The sequence below is a fragment of the Pseudonaja textilis genome, chromosome 2, assembly GCF_049901715.1.
Source record: "Pseudonaja textilis isolate UNSWEBS1 chromosome 2, rPseTex1.2, whole genome shotgun sequence".
Lineage (NCBI taxonomy): Eukaryota > Metazoa > Chordata > Lepidosauria > Squamata > Elapidae > Pseudonaja > Pseudonaja textilis.
In genome coordinates this window covers 83686643-83702499 of record NC_141991.1, presented here as the reverse complement: position 1 = coordinate 83702499, position 15857 = coordinate 83686643, and positions in this window count along the sequence as shown.

The following is a 15857-nucleotide window of genomic DNA, read 5'->3' as shown; positions in this document are numbered from 1 at the left end:
GGGGGCGGGGGGCACACATGTGTGCCCAGCAGTAACATTTTATTTGAGCTACTCTAATTTTTATTCCTTTTTTTCTTAACGAAACAAAACAAATGGCACTGGAAGCTTAGAAAATATCAAAGGAAGTTTCTGTATGATCACTGAGTCCACTCATAAAACATTTTCTATGCTCGTTTTATAGTTGACAACAGAAAGTGGGGGAAGGAGTTTGAAAGAGCAGTGCAGCAGTTTGGAAGCAAAAGTAGATTCCATGCATACCTTGCAAAGATTATACTAACCGACTGGAGTTTGTGCCATGCAAAACTCCAATTGGAGAACATATTGATGACTCTTGGCTAGGGACATGTTTCATTGGAGAATATGAATTATGATACACCCAGAGGGGTGGGGGAAAAGCAGGGTCAAACATGATAGTGAATTACATGTTTCAGAATCGGCTACATCCAGGTCATGCCAATATGTTGCTACTAATGAATTCTTTGAAGCTCTTTGAAGTTTGGCTCAAGGCTCATGATTTAATTAGGGTGATTGCTGGAATCCTGACACACCGAGGATGGTGGGTGGGAGTGATGGGGCTGGCATTACTTTGGGTGCCCAAGTTTAGGGAGGGTTATATATCAGTGACATGGCAAGTTGGGTAGCCCTGTTTGGAATTCTTTTCTGAATATCAGAGGCAGTTGGCCACATTGAAACAGCAAAGCTATATGTGGCTTTTAGTACTAAGGAATAGGAATGGGACCTTGCTATACCCCTAAGGATGGATTATGGATTGAAAGTTATTTTCTGTTCTATAGGACAAGAAGGCCATTCTGATTTCATCAGGAAGGTCTCATTTTGCCAGCAGCTAGTCCCCCCCCTTTTTTTTAAAAAAAGGGAAGACTTTTGTTATCAACATTAGCATCATTCCAATGAGTCTTTTGTTCAGTAAGTAATTTTATCGAAAATAAGTCTCAAACCCATCAGGTAAATCAATCAATCCACCAATACTATCTTCATTCCATAGCAATTGGGTTTTGGTTATTCCGACATGATGATAGATACCCCCAGCTTGGGGATGATGCCATTATAAATTCCATCTACATTTTGAACAGAGAGGACTGCTGGATTGAAAGTGGTGGGGTGACGAGGCCACTATGTCAAAATTTAATATCCCTCGCTCAACAGAAAGGGCGGGATATGACATCATCTATCTCCAATCTACAACACAGCAGTTCCAAGGAGGTTCCCCACCCATTTGCACTAAGATGACTCTGAGGATACATATAAACCTCCAGGTGGCGTCAACAACTCTAAAAGAATGAAAATTACCAGCTGTCGGCAAGCAATATAAATTCTTCCATTCCCCACCAACCAGTCAGAGCTTCTTGGATGAGAAGTGAAACTAAGTCCAGTAGCCTCTTGAAAACAAATCCTTGGGATATAAATTCCATCATTTCCTGGTGGTTTTGGAAATGGGCGGAAAAGAGAGGAGGTCACCCAACACATTAATCCAGAGTTTGTCATTACCTCATAAAACACTAAATGAATTGGAATGATCTCCCCCCCCTCCTCCAAGGGATTCTACTAGCATGAATACTATTTATATGAAGATCAATAGCTTCAGCTTCAACTTTAACTAACTGGAAGCAAATTGACTTGGGCAAGGCACTTCCTGAAGCTCCACTTATGAGGAGGCCAGCTATCCTTATTCTGCTATCTGCAAACAGTTCTGAGAGGTAGGCAGTAGCAGGCAAGCTTTCCTCCTGCTGGATAGAGTTTAAAGTCACCTGCTCTACCTTGGATGGCAGCAGCTGCCTGGAAAGATGATGAGAAGGAGCATTAAAGCAGGGAGCTTCATGCAGGCTTGGTTCTTGTTCTCGGGAGATTCCTGGTCCTGACCTTGCTGGCCTTGCACTGTTCATCCATCCATTAGGTGCAACACTGCCTCCTTCCTTCCTGATTTCCATGGGAGTCAGAATTCTGCAGTTGCTGACTGCCCACCCTTCAACCGTTTTGCCTACCTATACATAGAATAGAATACAGAACAACAGAGTTGGAAGGGACAGTGGAAGTCTTCTATAGTCCAACCCCCTACTCAAGCAGGAGACCTTATACCATTCCTGACAAATGGCTGTCCAGTCTCTTCTTAAAAGCACCCACAACTTTCAGCCACTAATTAATTGTTCTCACGGTCAGGAAATTTCTCCTTCGTTCTAGGTTGGATATTTCTTTGATACATTTCCATCCATTACTACTTGTCCTGCTTTCAGGTGCTCTGAAGAATAGGTCAACCACCTCTTCTCTGTGACTGTTGTCTTCTCTTGCACTGTTTCTACAGTCTCAAAACTTTTTGTGTATTGTGTTGACCAAAACTAGACACAGTATTCCAAGTATGGTCTTACCAATGCATTATAAAGTGGTACTAATACTTCACATGATCTTGATACTACCCCTCTGTCGGTGGAGCCCAGGATTGCATTGGTTTTTATATTTAAATAATTTTAATTTGACATTTATGACCTGCCTCAGATTTGATTGTGATGGCTACATGTCCACTCCTCCAAATCCAAGCACTATGCTCAATGTACCAAAAATAATTTTAAATAAGTATCCTGATTCTTTATGACTTAGTGTAAGGCATGATCTAAAGCTGTTAGGTAGTCTTTCCATCTAGGACATGAACATTACACGAAGAAGGCTTTTCTTTATGTGTAACATAAATCTCCCGTATGACAAATTGGACACATCTTCATCTGGCTCAAAAACAAACAGAATGACATTTTGCAAGGTTTAGTTAAATTCAGCATGTAGTCTCGACATTTTTGCAAGTTTCCAAGAGTCTATTTAGGAATGACATTAAGCATGTGGTTTGCCTTTGCAATTTTTCCACCGTAGATAGCAACTGATGTATGCTCTGAACATTTCTGTGCAAATAATTTGACTCAGTTCCATAGGGGGCAGCTGCAAAGCAAAGCAACAAGTGCTTTGCTTCATTGCATATCCTGGTACAAACATCTTCTGAGCTTGCCTTAAGGATCTCAAGAGGGCCACAGCTGTGCCAAACCTTGGAATAGTTGCTTCATGACTTGATGGAGCAAATCTCACAGGCCTTCTGATCAAGTTCATGGGATGTGCAGATAGCAGCTTTAGCTCTTTCTTCTGGTACTGTGATCTTAATGAACTTTACTCCTCCCAGAGGTATTTTAGACTGGAAGAAAGTTCCTATTAATGTGAATAGTTTCTGTTTTTTTCTTTTTGGGTATGCTCAAGTCAGCGTTGACTCCTGTGACTGCTTGGACAAGTCCCTGTAATTGTCTTGGTAAGAGTTAAGACACGGTTTGCTATTGCTTGGTTCCTAGGGCTGAGAGAGAGGAGACTGGCCTCAGGTCACCCAACTGGCTTTGTGTCAAAGATGGGGTTAGAACTCTTGGTCTCCTGATTTATAGATTGGTATCTTTAATTACTATGTCAAATTGGCTTCATTGAACAATGCTACTACATTATTATGGTTTGTCATGCAGTTAGCCAGATGTTCAGACTGGATTTGGCATTTTTATCCACAAATGGAGTCCTTCCCCAGGACCTGGAATAAGTAGATATTGATATTTGATAGTGTTAGTGGTATCATCACAGGATGTAAGCTGTTCCAAGTAAAGCTACCTTTTGCAATTGACTGATGGTGAATTTATCAATGCCAATGGTGTTCAGGTAGTGCTTTGGTTGTTTTGAGATTGCACCCAAGGCACCTATTAATAGTGGTCATTTTATTTCTTTCAGCAAGTCTTTGTATTTTGTGATTCCCCCCAGTTCTTTCCCTTCTTTTCTCTGCCATGTCCACTATCCAAACCTTTTTCTTTCTTTCTTATAAACAATTGTTAAATCTGGGCAGTTATGTGGCAGGTACTTGTCTATTTTGTTTCATGCATATATATGGCTGACACACACAACATGATCACATGATAACCTTCAGGATCTTTTCATGAAGTGAAAAATGAAGGTAAAATAAATGTTTAGTAGATCAGCCTTATAATTTTGTTGAAGCTGTTTGAAACAAGATAGAGATTTATTAAATAATTGCAAGTGTGAAGCTTTCTTTGCCATGTGTTTTTGTTCTTAGTGTTGTAATATTTTATGATGACACTATGATAGAAAAGATCTGACCAAAGAATCTCAGGAAGTACAGCCTCTTGTCATCTGTATTTCTCTCAATTAGGTGCTCCTGTTTGATGAAAATATCTGTGTCCCTCAAAAACTTTCATACCATTTATCTGACAAAAATTGCAACTGTATAAGAAAAGTTCTTATTATTTTTCTCTTTCATTTCACTCTATGACATTTCCACAGTTTGATGCTTTCTGGAGGCATTAAATTATACCGTACATAACACTAGCCTTGTTGAGTGTATTGCCTGAGGATGATGAGAATTGTTGAGAAGCTAGCTGAGGATGACTGACCTGTTGCAATATAGTTTGGCATGAAAAGCAGTGAAATTGGTAAAACAGGGCATAAAGATTAGCTCTGTTTATTAATGAGGAATAGATGCCAAATCATGCAAACTTCAGTGATATAGATACCCTTATATCCAGAACATTGGAGAAAAACAATTTAAATTTCATTGCAGAGAGAAGATACATTGATGCGAGGAAAATATCTAAAAGTGTTAAATTGCAGGATAAGTCACCCTTGTGGAAGAAAAATTTAAGGAAGAGCACAAACATCGAAGAGTGTTCCATGCATGTTGGAGGCACTGGACTAAATTGGATCATTCCATGTTCCTATTAAATTAATAAGTTTAATTAAAATAATAGAATAGAAAACATTGAGATCAAAATGGAAAAGGTAGCACAGTCACCATCTTATCACTCTTTCTCACCAAGTCCATGCCTTATTACCTTTCCTTTTCCTCCCCTTCTCCCTGCACCATCCTGAAGACAAAGTGGTTATTAAGTAAGAAAGTGGGTGTATTTTGCAAGCTTTAAAAAAAGGATCCATCACTACAAAACATGTCCACCCCCATTTTGTACTCCTCTCATCCATCTTGCTCTATTTTGGTCTTCCTAAGAAACCTATTACCATGGCATCAAAGCACTGAAACCTCCTCCATAGCCAACCTGCTTTAGACATCTTCTGCCCTAATTCAAAAGAGTTTTGTGTTGTTCAACAACAACAAAAAACCCAACTAACTTCATCCTGGTTATTCCATCTTGTCTTCCTGCTTTTAAATATATGTGCATCTGTGTATCCCAACCCCCATTTTCCTTTCAGCCTTATTCAGGTGCTTCTTTTGTTATCACACAGCAAGGAACATATTTTAAAAGTGTTTTATGAAACTGAAGAAAAATGAATGGCATTAATAGCAATAGTACAGACTTACATGGCAGTGCTTTGCAGCCCTCTCTAGGCAGTTTACAGGGTCAGCATATTGCCCCCAACAAACTGGATCTCCATTTTATCAACCTCAGGAGGATGGAAGGCTGAGTCAACTTTGAGTCAGTGAGAATCAAACTCCTGGAAGTTGGCAGAATTAACCTGCAATACTGAATTTTAACCAATGCACTGCCCACCATGGCTCTTAACCTAGCCTCAGCATCCTGTTGGTTATTCTGACTGTAGAAATTGACATTTAAATATGTTAAGATATATATTTAAGAACATATTTTTGTTAAAAAAAACCCAGTGACCATCCAGTGTATATTCAGTTCTGTTGCTCCACTTACGGGAACTCTATCATAACTGTTTGACTGTTCCACCAATATGTTGGTTAGTGGGTAGCTTGCTCACTGGAAAGAATGCATGAAACAACATCAGGAGCATCACTCTTTTTTTGTGAGGGGGGGAGAAAGTATTCTCAAATCTGGTGCTTACATGAATGGAAATGAAATATTCAGCAATAGGAAAGACTGGATTAGTTGGATCTATCTGCAGCTGAGAGCTGGGGATATACTGGATTGTGCTATCCATTATGGAAGGAGACTGAATCAACTGATAATCTGAACTGCACGTATCAGAGTCAGGGAAAAAAGTTGCCGACAATCCTGAAAATACCAGTCTAACTGGTCTGAAGCATGCTATGTAGAGACAGACAAAGTAAACTTTTCAGACAAGGAAAAGTGATAAAAGTGCAGAGGCATCTACTTCTCTAACAACATCTATTGCTCCTTGTGGTGGATGGATTGACAGGTGCACAAAGTTTGGGCATGCAAAATGGAACCCTGACATTCCAATGCAGTGTAACATAGAGATCCCATGACTTCATAGATGAGCAGGACAATGGCCAAGTCCCTGGAAGCAGGTTGAAAGCTGCAAAATTGACATGGCTCGTAGGTACTGGTTTCATGGCCACAAGATTATTATTTGTCTGCTGTGGATATTATTAGTATACATCAGCATACATCAGAAATGTTTAAATGTTTAAATCTGATTGATTAGTGATGTCCTTTACCTGCTTTCATTAGAAATGAGGCCAAACATGCTAGTGCTGTTCACTGAGAGTCCCAAAGGTTCTTTTTTTTTCCAAGAGGGAACTGGACTTTCTGTTTTTTCTTTGAAGATGTTTCACTTCTCATCCAAGAAGCTTCTTCAGCTCTGAGTTTTCTGCCCTGTGTCCCTTCACTGTTAAGCACAGGGCACATAGGCTGTTGGGAATGAGTCTGTCTGTCTGCATCTGACACTGAAGCACAAATTGTTCCTGTGGTCTGCAATTTTTCTGGAAATCCATTCATATTCCCGCACCATTTGAAGGGTGCTCATCCCAAAGAGCATCATTTAATGTCTATGGAGATTCTCAATCATCCAGGTCATGGTTGTCCCAAAGAAAGCTTCTTGCATGAGAAGTGAAACGTCTTTAAAAGAAAAATGACCTGGATGACTGAGAATCTCCATAGACACTCACTGAGAGTGTGTAGTGATGATCTTGAGAGCTGATTCTCTCAGCAATTTCCCACAGAATCGCTTTCAACTCTAACTGAATGTATTTCAGCCAAGCCTCCTGCAAATCCTTCCACTAGCAAAGTCTTTAAGAAGCTCCTCCCATTCCCTGCATCCATGGATCTAATAAGCAAGGTATAAACTAGTAGAAGATGAGAACAGCTTCACTAGTTATATTCAGAACTAATAGTCAGGTGGTATCATATTGGTACATGCCCACAAAACCGGTAGTAAATTTTTTTGAATCCCACCACTGACTACAATCCTCTCTTAAGGCAACACATGCCAGTTGGTCCACTTCTCTGCAGCCAGTAGTCTTCCTGAGTGAAAAATGCAGCTTCTCATGGTGTCCATTTGCTAAGTTATCAAAATCTTGTGCTTTCTTTCCTTCACCTCCTATTCACAAGTGGTCATTCCATCTTCCTTGATTGAAAGCCTTTCCTCTTACCTCTCTTTGTCTTCTTAAGATGTTTCTTAGAAGTAAATTTTCTGTCTCTCCCTTCACTTGAAAAGTTTGGTTCATCCTTTTCTTTCTGCATTACTTCCAGATTAATTTCTGCTCTTGTCCTTTTCCCCTATCAGCGCGTAATGGCAGTATCTCGTAACTCACAACTTCACAGATTTTATATTTTTTCTCCTCAACCTGAAGATTTTTTTTTTAATTCTCAACTCTTTTGAGACAACCTCCTCCTCTTTTTTGGAGGTTCCTAATTCTGATTTTCTCACAGATTCTACACTATCTCCCTACAAGCTCCTTATCTCTTCAACTGTATTCCTATTTATTTTAACATCTGGGGATCCCATTTCTTCTTCTGACTCCTTTTAGTTTCATCACCCTGAACCCAGTTAATTTTGAGCACCCAGTTAATTTTATAGCTTCTCATGGCAACCCTCTGCAATCTGTCTGAGATTTATTCATTTTCCAACTCTACAAATACTTTCTAAGCTGCATAGACTTGACAAATATGTCCTGATAACAACTATTTTGGTTCTGTGTTCCCACAGTGTTGACTTCATCTTGTCATTAGATCATGAATTAGACAGGTTAAAGTTGTTTTTAGCCAAACTAGGATTATAGTTCCGAGGGCAATCACAGATGTGTCAAGGTTTGACACCCATTATTTGGAGAAGAGTCAGGAGACTACTAACACTTGAATCAGAGGCAATAGAGGCAGGAAAGGGAACGGAAAGGAGGACACCCAATTTCATGCTGGCCTCATTTTCTGCAAACTCAAGAGGAGGAGAGCGCTTCAACTCACTTCAAGTTCTTGATGTCAGCCCTGGAGCCATTTTCTTTGGCATTTTCAGGGCTTTCCCAGTGGTGGCTGGGCGAGCTGTGGGAACAGGAGCGGGGAGGTAGAGGTAGTGACGGCTTTGTAACCAAAATAAAATTCTTTCCTCTGAGAACTAATGACATTCCCACCAAGTGTGAAGAGGTGGGACGTGAATCCGGGTGAACTTTGGACTGTGACCTGATTGGGCCATGTGATGGTCTGAAAGGCCAGGAGAAGGAAAATGTATTTTTACTAAGGGGGAAACCTGAGGGACTTTAGATTCAAGTTTCCCCAGATATGCCAATATGACATGCCTAATAAATCTGTACTTTGAGGAATATGCCAGCCTTGGAGTCTTGATTCTGTTGGGAGTGTTACTTGGAACCCTGACACTTGAATTATATTACTTAGCATTTGACATATTTATCTAACAGCCTAGGTGGCTAGCATGGGATTCATAGTGATTTTTTTGGCTAGCCATGCTTGGTGTTTATGTTTTGATCTTTGCTTTAAGAGTTCCCCAAATACCTGCCATTTGAGGAAGCTTGCAGTAGTTTCTAAACATTCTGAAAACTAAATCCTCAGGGGATTCTTTGAAATTTCTGAGCAAGCCTGGATAAACTATGGTCAAACTTAGCATGGTTCTCTTTTGTTGTTTTATTTTAACCCTTTGCCTTTCTGTAAGAATGGTTCTGATGATACATTTTTGCCTTATACTACAACAAGAGACTAATTTTGATAAATAGTTACTTTACGATGCTTGGATGGATTTCTTGAAGGCCTTAAAATACTGCCTGTCTCATTAGTCTTTCTATTTGGAGCAGAAACTGAACTGCCTTTTGGGGTTATTGGAAGACCATATGATGTTGTAAATGGATGGGTCTAAGATATTCTGTTTTCTTTCATTTTAGGAGTGGAATATTTCTACGGGAAAGAAAACTCTTTTTTGAGTGAAAACCTTGTCATATACTAAATCTTAGCGGTGGAACTGGAGGATTCCAAAAATATATTTCAGTGATCCAAGGGATACAAGTCCTGCTGTCAAGGCAATACAAGTAGTCTTTGTTTAGTGACCACAAGTTACGGCCAGCAAGTCTACCAAACGAGACATCAGTTGACCATAACTGGTTTACAATCTCATTTCCACTGTGGTCATTAAGCAAATAAGCCATGATTGTTAATTGAGACATTTATGACTGCAACTTGCAATTTACTACTAGCTTCTCCACTGACTTTGATAATTTGAAAGTAGCAGCAAAGCATAAGGCAGATGGTGATTGTATGACTGCAGGAGGCAGCATCTATTATAAACGCACCACAAGGTGAGCGGCATATAAATATGATAAATAAATAAATACCTCCCAGCTACAAAGCAACCAAATACTGAGCCCTGAGGGCTGCAGTTCTTGTTATGAAGTATAGCTGACAAATTCTGCCCTCAACCTGCAGTTTGATCCTGATGGGCTCGAGATTGACTCAGCCTTCCATCCTTCTGAGGTTGATAAAATAAGGACCCAGATTGTTTGGGGGCAACACTGTAGACCATGCAGAGAGTGCTGTAAAGCAGGATGGGGTGGTATATAAATCTAAGTGCTATTGATATTACTAAATCTTAATCTCTTGATAATGGGGACACAGTCCTATGAAGAATGATAGGGTTGTCGTAACTTCAAATACTCGAAGGGCAGTGTTGAGTGTGAACTGCTATGGATGATTCCTCCTCCCACTGTAGGAAAGGAGAACTCAGTGAGGACTAGGATACCTGTAACACAGTAAGTCACTTAACCTTTATGACAAATGGTGCCTTACATTGACCAAATAGCTGCTAAAATGACAGTAATCCATTTTCTGTATAGTTTTCAGGGTTCAGTTAAATGCTGCCTAAATCAAAACCATTACTAGTTGAAGATATTATTCTGCCTAGAGCAATACGTATATAATGGCATATAGGAATGATCTAGTACAGGGGTGTCAAACTCAAGGCCCGCGGCCTGGATCCAGTCCTTGAGGTGCTTAGATCTGGCCCATGAGGCTGCCCTGGAAACAGCGAAGGACCGGCCTGTGGTGCCTCTGCCAGCAAAAACAGAGCTCAGGAGGGCCGCCTGTGGGATTTAAGGCTACAAAGGTGTCTATTGGCTAAAGGAGATTTAACCCTTAAATTAGCAATTGAAGAGTCTCAAGCTGCTGAACTATCAGCATTTTCAGCAGCAGAAATTCAGGGAAATCCAATTAGCTGGGGCAGCTCAGCCATCCATTATGATGAAGCCTCCTCAGAAGAAGGCCATGAAGAGGCTAATAATGTAAATCGCCTCAGGCAGCAAAAAACCAGTCAAGGGGACAAACCCCAATCTACCTCCATGGCATCAGCCCATTTGTCTAAGCTGTGGGGGAAACCACCTCAGGGCATCCTGCAAGTTCAGGAATGCCATTTGTCTAAAATGCCAAAGGAAGGGTCATTTAGCCAGGATCTGTCAAGCAGGAAAGACTTTTGCCCCAAAGCCTCAGACAACCCAACATTTCCAAAAACAACTTGAAGACTGTTTTACCTGCTATCAAGCCAAGCTAACAAAGGCTCTAACAAAATTAGTGTTTTTGTTTCTATAGAAGGAAAACCTTGCAGGATGGAGGTTGACATAGGCTCAGCACTGTCCATCAACTCATGGAGCAGCTTGAAACAACTACTTCCCAGAATGGCTAAGAAGAAGCCTCACGGCTGCCAGTTAACCCTACGTGACTACCAAGGCAAAACCATCCCAGTCATCGGAAAAGGCAAGTTTTTTGTACAATTTCAAAATTTTAAAGGTCACTTGCCTTTAGTGGTAGTGGATGGTGCCTTCCCTAGCCTGTTGGGGTTAGACTGGTTCCCTGCCCTTGGCCTCCATATAAGCGGAATCCACTCTATTACAAATGCTGAAGTGGACACCTTGTTTAATGACTATGCTGATGTGTTCAGCGAGGGACTGGGCTGTTATTCAGGAACCCCAATATCTTTCAACTTGGACCCTCAGGCAGGACCAATCCGTTTAAAGCCTCGAAGGGTACCTTTTGCAACCCACCCCAAATTAGACATGGAGCTTGACAAATTAATTAAACAAGGTATATAAGAGCCTGTGGTCTTCGCAAAATGGGAAACCCCAATAGTGACACCCCTGAAGAAAGATGGGAGCATAAGAATCTGCGCGGATTACAAGATGTCATTGAACAAATATTTACAAATCAGCACCTATTCAGTCCCTGTTATCCAGCACCTACTACATTCTTTTGAGCCAGGAACCATTTTCACTAAATTAGACATGTCACAGGCCTATCAACAGTTCCCTGTTGATGACACAGCCGCTGAACTACAAACTATTGTAACGCACAGGGGCGCTTTCAAATGGAGGCGCCTCCAATTTGGCGTAAGTGTAGCCCCAGGAATTTTCCAATCCTTAATGGAAAGACTTCTTCAAGGATTACCGGGCATAATTCCGTATTTTGATGACATTTTAATATCTGCCCCTGACAAGCCTCAGTTGCTGCAAAGAGTCAGAGGAGTCCTCGATCATTTCAGACAGCATGGTCTTAAGTTAAAGAAAGACAAGTGTACTATTGCCACCCCACAGGTAGAATTTTTGGGATACAGAATTGATGCCTCTGGTATTCACCCAATCGAATCCAAAGTAAGGGCTATTCACGAGGCATGCTCGTGAATAGCCAACTAACAAAACTGAGCTCCAGGCCTTTTTAGGACTTCTTAACTTTTACGCTTCATTTTTGCCTCATAAAGCTTCCGTTGCAGAGCCTCTGCACAGACTCTTGGACAAGCAATCCCCCTGGCACTGGGGACCAAGGGAAGCCCATGCCTTCCATGCTGTCAAATCATTACTTACATCCAATGCTCTCCTGATACAATTTAATGAACATTTACCTTTAGTTTTAGCAGCAGATGCTTCTCCTTTTGGCATAGGTGCTGTTTTAAGTCATAGACTGCCTAATGGTTCTGAGGCACCCATTGCCTTTTTCTCCAGAACTTTTTCCCCAGCTGAGCGCAACTACAGCCAAATTGACAAGGAGGCTTTGGCTGCAGTTGCTTCTGTCAAAATATTCCATGAGTTTCTATATGGACACTATTTCGAGTTGATCACGGATCACAAGGCTCTGTTAGGCCTTCTGTCTGGTGAAAGACAAACTCCTCAGATTTTGTCTCCAAGAATGACCAGGTGGACCTTATTTCTGGCTGCCTATTCCTATACACTGGTTCATCAACCTGGCAAGAGTCTATGCCATGCTGATGCTCTTAGTTGCTGCCCCCTGCCTGTTCCTGTGGAGGATCCTGCACCAACTAATGCTGTTTTCCAGATCAATGATCTCAAACTCCCCATCACTGTCCTCAATATCGCTGCCCACTCTTCCAGGGACAAGGTAATCACCCAAGTTCTTGACTGGGTGGGAAGGGGGGGGGGGGCAGCAATTCCTTATGCCCCTGAATTTGTGCCTTTCAAAATTCGCCAGCAAGAACTATCTTCTTTGCAAGGCTGTTTACTTTGGGGAATGAGGGCAGTTATCCCTTCCAAGTTGCAAGACTCAGTTTTAAAGGTCCTGCATGCGGGCCATCCCAGCATTGTCAGGATGAAGGCCCTGGCTCGCAGTTATGTATGGTGGCCAGGCATGGATGCTCAGATTACAAGTTGGGTGAATGCTTGTCAGCCATGCCAAGCTACCAGACCTGCTCCACCCACATCCACTCCAGGCAGGTGGGAAGATTCTGTGGCCCCTTGGTCCCGGGTCCCGGGTGCATATTGATCTGGCTGGCCCTGTTCATGGGCGTACATTCCTGGTGATGGTTGACTCTTTTTCTAAATGGGTAGAACTGACCTTGATGATCACCACAACTTCAGAAGCTGTCACTAAGGCTCTATCAAGGATATTCGCTACCCATGGCCTCCCTGACACCATCATGTCTGATAACGGCCCCCAGTTTACTTCCTGTGAGTTTGAGGTCTTCCTAGCCAACCTAGGAATAAGGCACATACTTGCAGCTCCTTTTCATCCTGCCAGTAATGGCCTGGCTGAAAGGGCAGTCAGATCTGTTAAGGAGGGTCCAACTGCAAGACGGGCACATCTGGCACCGCCATATTGATCAGCTTAGAAGGCATTGGAGTGTGTCTGCAGATGGCCCTCAAGACCATCTGGCAAGGTTTGGGCCTATAGATTGCCACTCTAGGCTTGCTAAGTATCTCCTGACCCAGCACACAACTCCCTGTGCCACCACACTGAACTTCTCATGGGTAGACGTCTGAGGACCACCCTAGACAGACTCCATCTGCATTATGCCCCAGTCACACCCCTAGGGTCAAAAAGCCAGGCAAGGGAATTCACTGAGAATGACCAGGTCTATGCCCGGAACTATGCGGGACACCCTTTGTGGATGCCTGGGCAAATTGTGGTGGTAACAGGTCCTAAGTCTTACAGGGTCCAACTGCAAGATGGGCACATCTGGTGCCGCCATATCGATCAGCTTAGAAGGTGTTGGAGTGTGTCTGCAGATGGCCCTCAAGACGTTCCTGCAACAGAGAAACCGCCAGTGCCCAAAGAAACTTCCCTTGGATCTGACAGGAACGCAAGCCTACCTGAACAGCCATCTGTCCCTCGTCCAGAAATGCCTGAAGCCGAGACGCCAGCTTTGTCGGCACCAGAAGTTGCCCAGCAAGCAGAAAAGTTCCTTCCAGCAGCAGCTTCGTCAGGACTTGGAAGATCTGGCCGCCTGCAAAAGCTCCCGAGTTATCTGAAGGACTACACATGCTCCGTTCTGGGGGAAAGGAGTGTGGTGTTTGGAAAAGACTGAGCTGAAGTCTTCACTCCGGTCCATGTTTCCAGTGGGAACACGGACCATTCCTATTGGCTGATGCCGTTTGATAGCCAGCTATAAAAGGGAGCTGTCAAACGGCATCAGCTGTTGTCTGCCAGCTGGCTACCTTGTTAGCGCAGCAGCCGCGGCAACCCTTTATTGCTACAATAAAGTAAAAGCTGAAGTTCGCTCCGTGTTTGCCTCAGGTTATTCCGCCACTCCACAACACTGCTGTCAGGTAAATTCAATCCCAAAACTTTATTGGGAAGTGGCCTAGAATCTTTCAGATGTGGGACTCTCTTTTTTGCCCCCTCACACCTTTTGATGCTCACCAGTTACAACATGCTACATTGAAGTGCACACCATTCAGTTCTGAGTGTCTTTGCCTAACATTTCAAAATCCTGCTATCGATGCTGAATGTTCTCAGTCTTCCTTGCTTTGAAATCAAGTGTTGGCTTCAGCTTGTATGTATTGGTCTATATGGCTATTTCCCCTTCATCCCATATCCCTTAGTTATAGCTTCATGTCTTTGGCAGTTGAGCCAATGCACAGTTGAGGTAGGCAATGGGTTTAGCCTTGATATGAGCCATAGCACTACCTCCAAACAGCTGCTTCTGTTGGATTGGAAAGGTTTTTCCCTTTGTTTTCAAACAATTCCTTTGCAAAACAATTACAGCAGCAAATAATGAGCTAAAGCTTTCTCTATGCCAAGGCTTCTGCTGCTTAAAAAGGCAAGTAATCATAAGCCGGTCATGGTTTTGCATCAAGGCTGTCAGATCTTTGGGCCAGGAGTCTCATTGGATGCAGCCAAACTGTCCCTCTGGCTCTGCAAACCCCTTTATCATCAAATCAGCTACCTCCGTTTTTTCAAAACAGGCACATTAATGTAAATGGATGAAAATTGTTTTTCCCCCCTTTTCTGTTCCCTACTGTCTCTATTCCCTATTGCTCTGATATGTGAGCCCCGGTTTTTGATTTTTCTGGATCGCTTTTACAGCTGGCATCTTCCCACCACCGTTTTCATTGAATACAGCATTCACCAGCAACTTTATCTGCACATTCTCAAGCAGTGGTTATTTTTGGCACAAGTGTGTCTCATGAATGTGTATTTGCATCCATATGAGGAAGGCATAAATAGACACCTCCCACCACCCCAACTAATGATGCCTTCTGAGAAGGATTCAGTTTTAGAAGAGAGTTCAATTAGGTGATTAGATGCTTCTTGTGGGAGGCATGATTATCCTTGCCTGTTCAGGAATGTCTTTGCGACCAGTGTGTTTTAAAAGAGGTTAATATATTCCTCTTTCAGAATGTTTATTAATCGTTGAATCAGATTAGAAGTGATACTTTTTGTACCAGTAGTGATGGCTTTTTTCCCTTATAGAATAAACACCAGGCATGTTCTGATATGGATTGGGACATTAAAAGGGAGGAAATGAATTGCAACTCTTGGCCTCTCTCTGTGTCCACAATACAAATTGCTTCTCTCTGTTGTGCACTCTCTGTTTGCATTGGAAGGAAATTCTGGATCATATGAAGCTACCTCCCATGCATCATGTTGATTGCTTATTTTTTTAATTGTGATTTTATCAAAATTTATTAAAATAAAAAGGTTAAAAACTAAGACATACTAAAAAAGAAAAATCAGGAAAGGGAGAAAAAATTAAAACAATAGAAAGGAAAAAGAAATAACTATGTAAAGAAATGACTTCCCCGTTCATCATAAATATAAACTATTTTAATAGCTTATCCCCTACTTTTAAAATACAACAAATGATCTCTTCTCCCCATAACCATCTCTTATTTAGAAACACATCTTTAAAGCCTTATTGTTCAGTCCTGGTTAGCA